General features: G+C 39.8%; 1 long non-coding RNA gene across 1 annotated transcript; it reads right to left on the reverse strand.

The window, feature by feature from the left end:
- Window positions 1-855: 855 nt before the first annotated feature.
- Window positions 856-8,550, reverse strand: LOC128931903 (uncharacterized). The gene is made up of 4 exons (XR_008480978.2): window positions 8,435-8,550; window positions 6,105-6,246; window positions 4,939-5,016; window positions 856-2,151 (listed from the first exon to the last, which is right to left on the reverse strand). It is a non-coding gene; the product is annotated as an uncharacterized LOC128931903 (long non-coding RNA).
- Between the last annotated feature and the right edge of the window lie 13 nt (window positions 8,551-8,563).

The following is an 8,563-nucleotide window of genomic DNA, read 5'->3' on the forward strand; positions in this document are numbered from 1 at the left end:
GCAATCTCAACAAAAATGAAAATTGACAAATGGGACCTAATTAAAGAGCTCTTCACAGTAAAATAAATTATCAACAGTAAATAGCCTACAGAATGGGAAAAAAAATACTTGCAAACTTCATCCAGCAAAAATCTGATATCCAGAATTTATAAGGAACTCAAACAATTCAACAAGCAAAAAAAATTCCATTACAATTTGGTCAAAACACATGACATATCTCAAAAGAAGACACAGAAGCAGCCAGCAAACATGAAAAAATGTGAAAGATCACTAATCATCAGAGAAATGCAAATAAAAGCACAGTGGGAACCATCTTAACACCAGTCAGAATGGTTGTTATTTAAAAGTCAAACAATAAGAGATGCTGGTGAGGCTGAGGAGCAAAAGGAATGCTTATACACAGTTCAGCAACTGTGGAAAGCAGTTTGGTGATTTCTCAAAGAACTGCCATTAAACCCAGCAATCCCACTACTGGGTATGTATGCAGAGAAAAATAAACCATTCTACCAAAAAGTTACATGCACTCATATATTCATCACAGCACTATACACAATAGCAAAAACATGGAATCAACCTAGATGTGCATCAGGGGTGGAATGGATAAAGGAAACATGGTAAATATGCACCGTGGAATACAGGTGGGCGCCACCACTCTTGGCTAATATTTTTGTAGTTTTTGCAGAGGTGAGTTCTTGCTATATTACCCAGCCTGGTCTCAAATTCCTGGGTTGAAGCAATCTGTCCACCATGGCCTCCCAAAGGGCTGTGATTACAGGAATAAGCCAATGCCTCTGGTCAAATTATATATTCTTTATGTTGTTTATAAATTTAAATAAATGCCAAAACCACAGTGTATTTTTATTACACATATTTAATTTCCTCTTATACTAAGTAGCAAAGCTCAGGAGAAGGATCTCTTTAAGAAGTCTTGGACATACAGAGATTTCAGGGCACCATCAGTTACTGACTCAGGATAGTAAGTATCCCAAATGGAGCGAGGCCTCCACTAAACCTTGACTTCTTTATTTCTAGAGTGTCTCTGTCACATAGTCTCATATTTACTGTGATCCCCGTTTTATGGCTGTCCATTATTAGGTATAACTCAACCTCAAAATCATCATCATTAACAGTCCTTTCCTGCTTCTTACTGCTGGTTACTACTCCAAAGTTTTTATACTTAGTCTGTATTTCTTCGCTTACCCATATGTATCACTTTGCCACTGCAAAACTTTCAGACAATATCTCCTTGCTCTCAAATATTGTCCCTTCTACACATCTTGATTTGCTTTGCATTTTTTCAGTGACCTTCATCAGTCTTCTTGCTAACCACTTCCCTTTCCTACATGCAGAAGCCCTGTTACCCGCATTCTAAAATAGTTGACTCATAAATCTGAATTGTACTCATTGAATTTATATTCTTCATTGGACAGTTCATCTACTTGTAGCTACAGATGGTGATTCCAGAAGCAAATACAGAAATATACACCCAAAGCAAGACACACGAAGAAAGGGAAACACACAGAGACATTCCTGGCAGACCCAAATGAAAACTTTACAGAAGCTGAAGGAGAAATTGGGTACATTCCACGATTAAGAAACAAGTCAAACTCAATGACTCCAACACGAACTTTATCTAGAATTTAGTACATAAGCAGCATCAGAGGCTCCTCTGAACGCAGAAAGCCTTGAAGCATGGTCCACATGGGGGAGGCTTTACTCCAAATGCAGACTTCACTCAGCATCAAAGAAAGCACTCTAAGCCCATCCATTGTATATGAAGAGCGTGGGAAGACTCTTAAATCAAACATTGGCCTTATTCATCAAATGGGAATCCAAAAGGAAAGAAAAATCCAAAATGTGATGGATGTGGAAAATCACTTAAAAATCAGTCTTCAGTCGACATTGGAGACTTTACACAGGTGAGAAACACTTGTTGAAAGGGCTTTACTCAGAATGCAAGAGTTTTTGATAATCTTAAAAAATCATTTGGAAGAGAAATGATTTTTGGAATCAGTGTAGTAGAACCTTGATTCATCAGTCTGCCTTGATTCAGCATCAGGTAGTTTATATGGCAGAGAATGCTTGTAAGTGCCACGACAGTGGGAAAGCTTCTTTATATAACGTATCCCTCTTTTGGCTTCAGGAGATCTACTAGAGGAAAAAATTCTTTAAATGTATTCAGTGTTGGCTTTCGGTTAGACAGCAGGCCACACAGAGCAGCAGAGATCCACTATAGGGAGAAATCCTGCAAATAGGACCAGCATAGGCAACCCAGCATCTGCACTAAGAATGCTCACTCAAAGGAGAAAGAAGATACCCAATAAGAAAGTAAGAGTCACAATGGGAACCTTCCTGGAAATGAGTTTCTGAAGGACAAGCTCTGTGAGCATAATGAAATTGAGACTAGTGACTCTGTAATTACTAAGTCTTGTGAAACATCAGAGCATGCACTCCTCAAGGGAGAAATACCTCGAAGGTACTGATTGTGGGAAGCACTTGAGCCCAGGACTTACCCAACATTAGAAAATGTATGCAGACCAATCCTGCAAATATGAAGAATGTAGGAAGACCTTAAGTGCAAACGCTAGCTGTTTTAGACATTAAAAAAGCACACACGCACTGGAGAGAGGCCAAATAAATGCAATGAATGTTAGAAAGCCTCCTGCCAGTTGTTAGCCCTTAACCAGCACCAGTTTTTCCATGCTGGAGAGGAGCACTATCATTGCAATGAGTAGGGCAAAGACTTCAGAACACAGGCCTGTTTTCCATCTCCGAGTACAAACCGGAGGAAAGGCCTTTTCAGTGTAAACTGTGTAGTAAGTTCAGTAAACTATATTTAAATTTGAGACTATTGTAAAACAGCCTAGTAAGCAATATTGATTAAAAGTCAGCAAAGATTTTATGATTGCTTCTAAAGTGGGAAATCTGCCTTTACTTTAAATAAATACCTTATCACCCAGATTATCGACCAAGAAATTGAATAAACTGGTGTCAGACGTCAAAGCCAGTTGTCTATAATGTATTATTGTAAATGCCATGTACTGTGAACGTATTATAACTAGGTACTAGCAGTGGATACTTCACACATGAAATGTTTTAGAGTGGAGGCAACTGAAGCTTAGTGGAGTGGCCATGTGTTCAAGGTCACTGTGACAGATTTCACAAATGCTATCTTGACCCAGTTTGAAAGTGATGGCTAACAACTCTTCAATTCCCCTTTGCAGGTCGTTTGCTAAGCCCCCATCCCAATCTCTTGACTTATTGGGCCCCCATTCTCTGAAGCCACAGTGCACACACCACAGCTGCCTCCATTAACAGGAGAATGTCCTCCCTCATTGTCTGAGGACAGGTACGAGACAACCAGGGACAGCACCTGTAACCCAGAGGCCATGAAATTAACCGGCCCAAGGGAGCCCCTGAAACAGCTAACTCCTCCTGCTTGCCATATATACACTGCCTTCTGCAGCTCCAGCTTGTCCCTGGGTCCTACTCTGTGTCGTTTTGCATGGCGGCTTCTCTCTTTTGGAGCTGTAAGTAACAAAGTTCTGCTTTTCATCATCAGCATGTCGTGTCCCTTCATCAAAGAATCTTAAATCTTATAAAACAGCCACTCAGTTATGAAGTGCCAGAGTGAGGTTCAGTCCTATATCAAAATCTCTTAGATTCAGACCCTTTCTCTTAAATAGGTGCTCTGCTTTTGTGTCGCCCTCTCTCCTCATGACTTCAAAATTAGCTGCTGCTGCAGCTCCCAACAGTGTTCCTTTTAGTGTTTGTGGAAGACACAGTTTACCACCTTCCCTATTTTTCTCCCTTTCTCCTTTCCGTTGTTTATATACATATTCTCAATGCTTTTATTCAATCCTAGACGAAACTCAACAGTCTTCAAAGTGGGAGGAATTTCCTATAGGGCCCCTAAGAAGTCATGCAAAAAAACACCAGTTTTACCAAAAAATCAAAGTCTCTTTTCTACACACACACACACACACACACACACACACACACAGCAGATGTTGTGGATGGGCCATGAGATCTTAGTGATCTATAAATTTCAAGACCCTGAGGACCTGTAACTCAGATTACCATCTGGCTCTTCCAAAGAAATCATTTGTGTTAAACAAAACTGCCTGGTGGATGCTTCTAGCACAGGTACATTTTACTATTTTGTTAATATGTTCATCTCGTTCACTTTGGGCATTGTTCACCTTGGGCATCTGCATTTCGACAAATACACAAAATGTTAATTTTCCTTTTTAGGGGACCAAGTCTCATTCTGTCATCCAGGCTTCAGTGCAGTGGTGCAATCATGGCTCACTGCAAGCCTCAACTTCCTGGCCTCAAGTGATCCTACCTCCTTGGCTTCCCAAAGTGCTGGGATTACAGGCATGCACCACTGCCCTTTAATTTTTCTTTTGCTGTTGTCTCTCTCTCTCTCTCTCTCTCTTTTTAACCATGAAAATTGCCAACATGCTACTGTCTTTTTCTAATCAAAGTAAGATAAGCTTATAATTTTTTATAGAACACTATGCCCTGAAAGGTTTATAATATTTAAAAAATCAAACAGCAAACGAGGTTTTATGATGAAAAGCAACAGATCTACTTTATCATCTGACACACTACCCAGTACTCCTGAGGGCTGCCTTTTCTATCCCTGCTTCTCATAATGGCCACCTCCACATCACTAAGCAATTTGGTTCTATTGCTTTCTTGTTTTTTTGTTTGTTTACTCTAAACAGTGCCTATTGAATATCTGCAATATTCTATTGGAATTTAAATCACAATCTTCAATGTATGATTATGTTACTATTCTCAGCTCCTATTTTTGTCTCCCTGGGAGGGAGGGCAGCTTAAATTTTTACTCACTTTTACTTTTTTAACTCACTTTTTAAAACAAGGTTTTATTCAAGTTGTATGCAGTTACATGGCTCAGTTTCTGCTTACCAGCATGGACCTATTGAAATAGTTTTCAGACTTTTTCTTAATCTGTTGCACATTCCTTCAAGACAGCTGAGAGATGACCTGCAAAAACCAAATGATATCAGTAGTTCATCAATTAGACACTATTTGTTTTTTTAAAAAAAAAACAGCTAGTTATGGACTCTCCGATCAGAGGTGTAGACAGGAAGCAAAACATTCCACTGTGTCCATGTGTACCCTGAGAGTTCTGCCTCTAGATCTATTTACCTGTGTTCTCACTATATGCTTCACTGTGTCCATGTGAACCCTGAGAGTTCTGCCTCTAGATCTATTTACCTGTGTTCTCACTATATGCTTCACTGTGCCCATGTGAACCCTGAGAGTTCTGCCTCTAGATCTATTTACCTGTGTTCTCACTATATGCTTCACTGTGCCCATGTGAACCCTGAGAGTTCTGCCTTTAGATACATTTACCTGTGTTCTCACTATAAGCTTCACTGTGTCCATGTGAACCCTGAGAGTTCTGCCTCTAGATCTATTTACCTGTGTTCTCACTATATGCTTCACTGTGTCCATGTGAACCCTGAGAGTTCTGCCTCTAGATCTAGTAACCTGTGTTCTCACTATGTGCTTCACTGTGCCCATGTGAACCCTGAGAGTTCTGCCTTTAGATACATTTACCTGTGTTCTCACTCTATGCTTTCTCTCAAGTCTCTGTGTTCTCAACTATATACTTTCTGAAGCTCACAGAATTCACATCATAAAACTTTGTGTTGCTTTCGGCTTCCAATTTCAAATCTGTAAATGAAATACTTCCTGCAGTCCTTTTCTCTTATTCCTTGAGTTCTGGATCTCAACATCTGCTTTTTTTCCCTTTTGATTTTAAGGGCAGTTAGAAGGCTTGCCAATATATCACAAGAAACTTTCTCCTTTTTAAATGTTAGAGTTATTTGGTTAGTAAAATGGCCAAAAAGCGTCAGTAATAACATTAGGCAAAAATTGTTTAAAATAAAGGTATTCTGGAGATCCATTTTTATCTGCTCTTTGTCTCTATATCCCTGTATTTCTCCAGAGTCAAAAGATGGAGAATGGTTTTACTCAGAGTTCTCTCTGTCTTAAGATCTCTTTGTGCTTAGATGCTCTTTTCTTGTGGCTACAGTGCACCTATGACAAAAAATTGACTGTTTTACCTATGTCCCTGGGAACTGCGGCAAGTCAGTCATCCTTGGTGCAAGCTGACTTTTTAAGTGAGATTTCCATATCAGCTTCTTGCAGTAAGTCATGCCAAGTGGAACTCGGAAAACACTGAGTTGTAAAAATCTTTCTAGATGCCTAGAAAAGAACCCAAAAGTGAGCTTGAGGTTCAGTTCCAGGTTGAATTCAAGTTGTCCAATAATTTCTCTGTGTCTGTTGTTTTCTGAGATGTTGTATGGCTTCACATAAGATTTGAGCCCTGGCAACGTATGAGGAGGGATCTCTCTCCCTTCTCCCCAGATGCCCTGAAAGAAGAGTCTACAAAAGGGCACTCCAGAAATCTGTCCTAGGCTGTCTTTTAGCACCACACACTTCGTGAGCTATCTTAATCATTTTAACAATTACTGAAAGGTAGAAGGCTCCAAAATATGGATCTCAAGCTAACTCTTTTCTCATGACTCCTAGACCCACAAATCCCTAAACCAATCCATTAACAAATAGCAACATCGACAGTGTGATGCTTTCCAGGATTTCAAGCTTAACGTGACCAAGCTGAGCTCATACATTTCTTCTCAACATGCTACCTGTCATTTAGTGTCCCTGGTCTTGGTGGAGGGACCACCATCCTCTGATGATGCCAGGCTTTTTTTGGTTCTCTTAACCCCCACATAGTCAATGATGAAGCCCTGATCCATTTATCCTGCTGAGTATTTCTCAATTTCATTCCCTCATATTTCGCATTTTAAAAGTCAGGTCTCCCCTGATCCCATTTAATTTTGTGTGTACATCACTTCATATTTTTGTCAAAGTATCTTTGAGATGGATTTCTAGAAGTGATCGCAGGAACAAAGGGTAAACTTATATACATAATTTTGCTGTATAGTATTATTTTTCCCACCTATGGGTCACACCGTTTTGCATTCCCACTGGAATATGTTAAGAGTTTCCCCTTCCTCATGAGTAGAATGTACTGTCAAACTTTTGGACCATTGCCAATCTAATGGCCAATGGTACCTCACTCAGCATAGTTTTTAATTTGTATGTTCATATTTTGCGTGAAGTTGAACATTTTTTACAGATGTTTGGGGGCTGCTAGCATTTTTATTCTGTCAACTATCTTCTGGTCATTTTCTCTATATGTTGCAAACCTTTTTCTTTACTTGTGGTGTTTTTTTGGACAAACAATACATTTTAATTTCATGTAGTCAGATTTGTTACTTGTAAGGCTTTTGGATTCTGAGTCATATTATTAGATGTTTCCCCTTCCCAGTGTTAGAACTATTATTCATGTTTTCTTCTAATACATGTATAGGTGGATTTTTTACATTTAGATCTCAGATCCATTTAGAATTTATGTCGATTGCAATGTGTGGTGGAAAATAGAAATCCAGTTTAGCTTTGCCAAATGGTTGTCATCCCAGTACAACTTCTAAGTGATTCATTTTCCCATTTATATGTGATGTCACCTTCATCACTCACTGAATATCCTTATATACCTGCATCTATTTCTGGTATATTCTTTGTCTATTAATTAACTAAAATAATATGTGTATGTTCCAGTATCTGAAAAGGCTGTCCCTCACCATTGTTCTTTTTCATGGGTTTCCTGTCTATTCTTACTTATGTCCCCACTTGAACTTCATAATCAAGTTATCTAATTACAGAACAATATTGGTTGATATTTTTGTTGGAATACTATAGTTGCATACATATTTAGGGAGGACTGACCTCTTTGAGTCTTTCCAAGAACAGCATATTGCTTTCTGTTTGTTTAATATACAGTTGGCCATTTAGGAGTGTTTTAAAGCTTCCCCCGGAGAAGTTTTGCTCATTTCTTGTTTATTCCTATTTTCACTTTTTTTGTTGCTATTGTAAATATGGAATTCTCTTCCATTCTATCTCGTAACTCGTTATCATTGACTATTCACATATATGAAGGGCGTTGATTTTAGTGTGTTAATTTTATATCTTGCTAATTTACTAAATTATTCTTTTTATATAGCTTTTCCATTGAACTGGGCTTTCTGGTGTATAATGTATCATAAGTGCATAAAAAAGAGCATCAAGAGAATCGTGGGTGGCGAAATCGCCAGCAGAAACCAGTAGGCTGGCCCTCTGGATGTGTGTGTGGCAGGAGTCCCTTCGGCACCACCAAGCGTGGTGTCGGGAAGCACCTCCGGACCCAAAGCGAATGGAGACGCAAGGGGTTTCCCAGTCTTCAGTTCTTTGGCTGGGAACTAGCAACCCTGCAAATCAGTCCCCCCGTCGGGTCGGGGGAAGTGTGGACAATGGCTGGGTAAAGAAAAGGAGGAAGATAAACCCATACCTCTTACCCGCGGGCCTGAGAGCGCTCAGCTTCGCTCTAGCGAGGGCGCGCGGAAACACTACTGAGGCGAAAGCCCCTCCGGCCCCCTTCCGGGAGCGACTGCGGAAGTGCGCCCCCCCCCCCCCCGCG

The sequence above is a fragment of the Callithrix jacchus genome, chromosome 4, assembly GCF_049354715.1.
Source record: "Callithrix jacchus isolate 240 chromosome 4, calJac240_pri, whole genome shotgun sequence".
NCBI classification, from domain to species: Eukaryota; Metazoa; Chordata; class Mammalia; order Primates; family Cebidae; genus Callithrix; species Callithrix jacchus.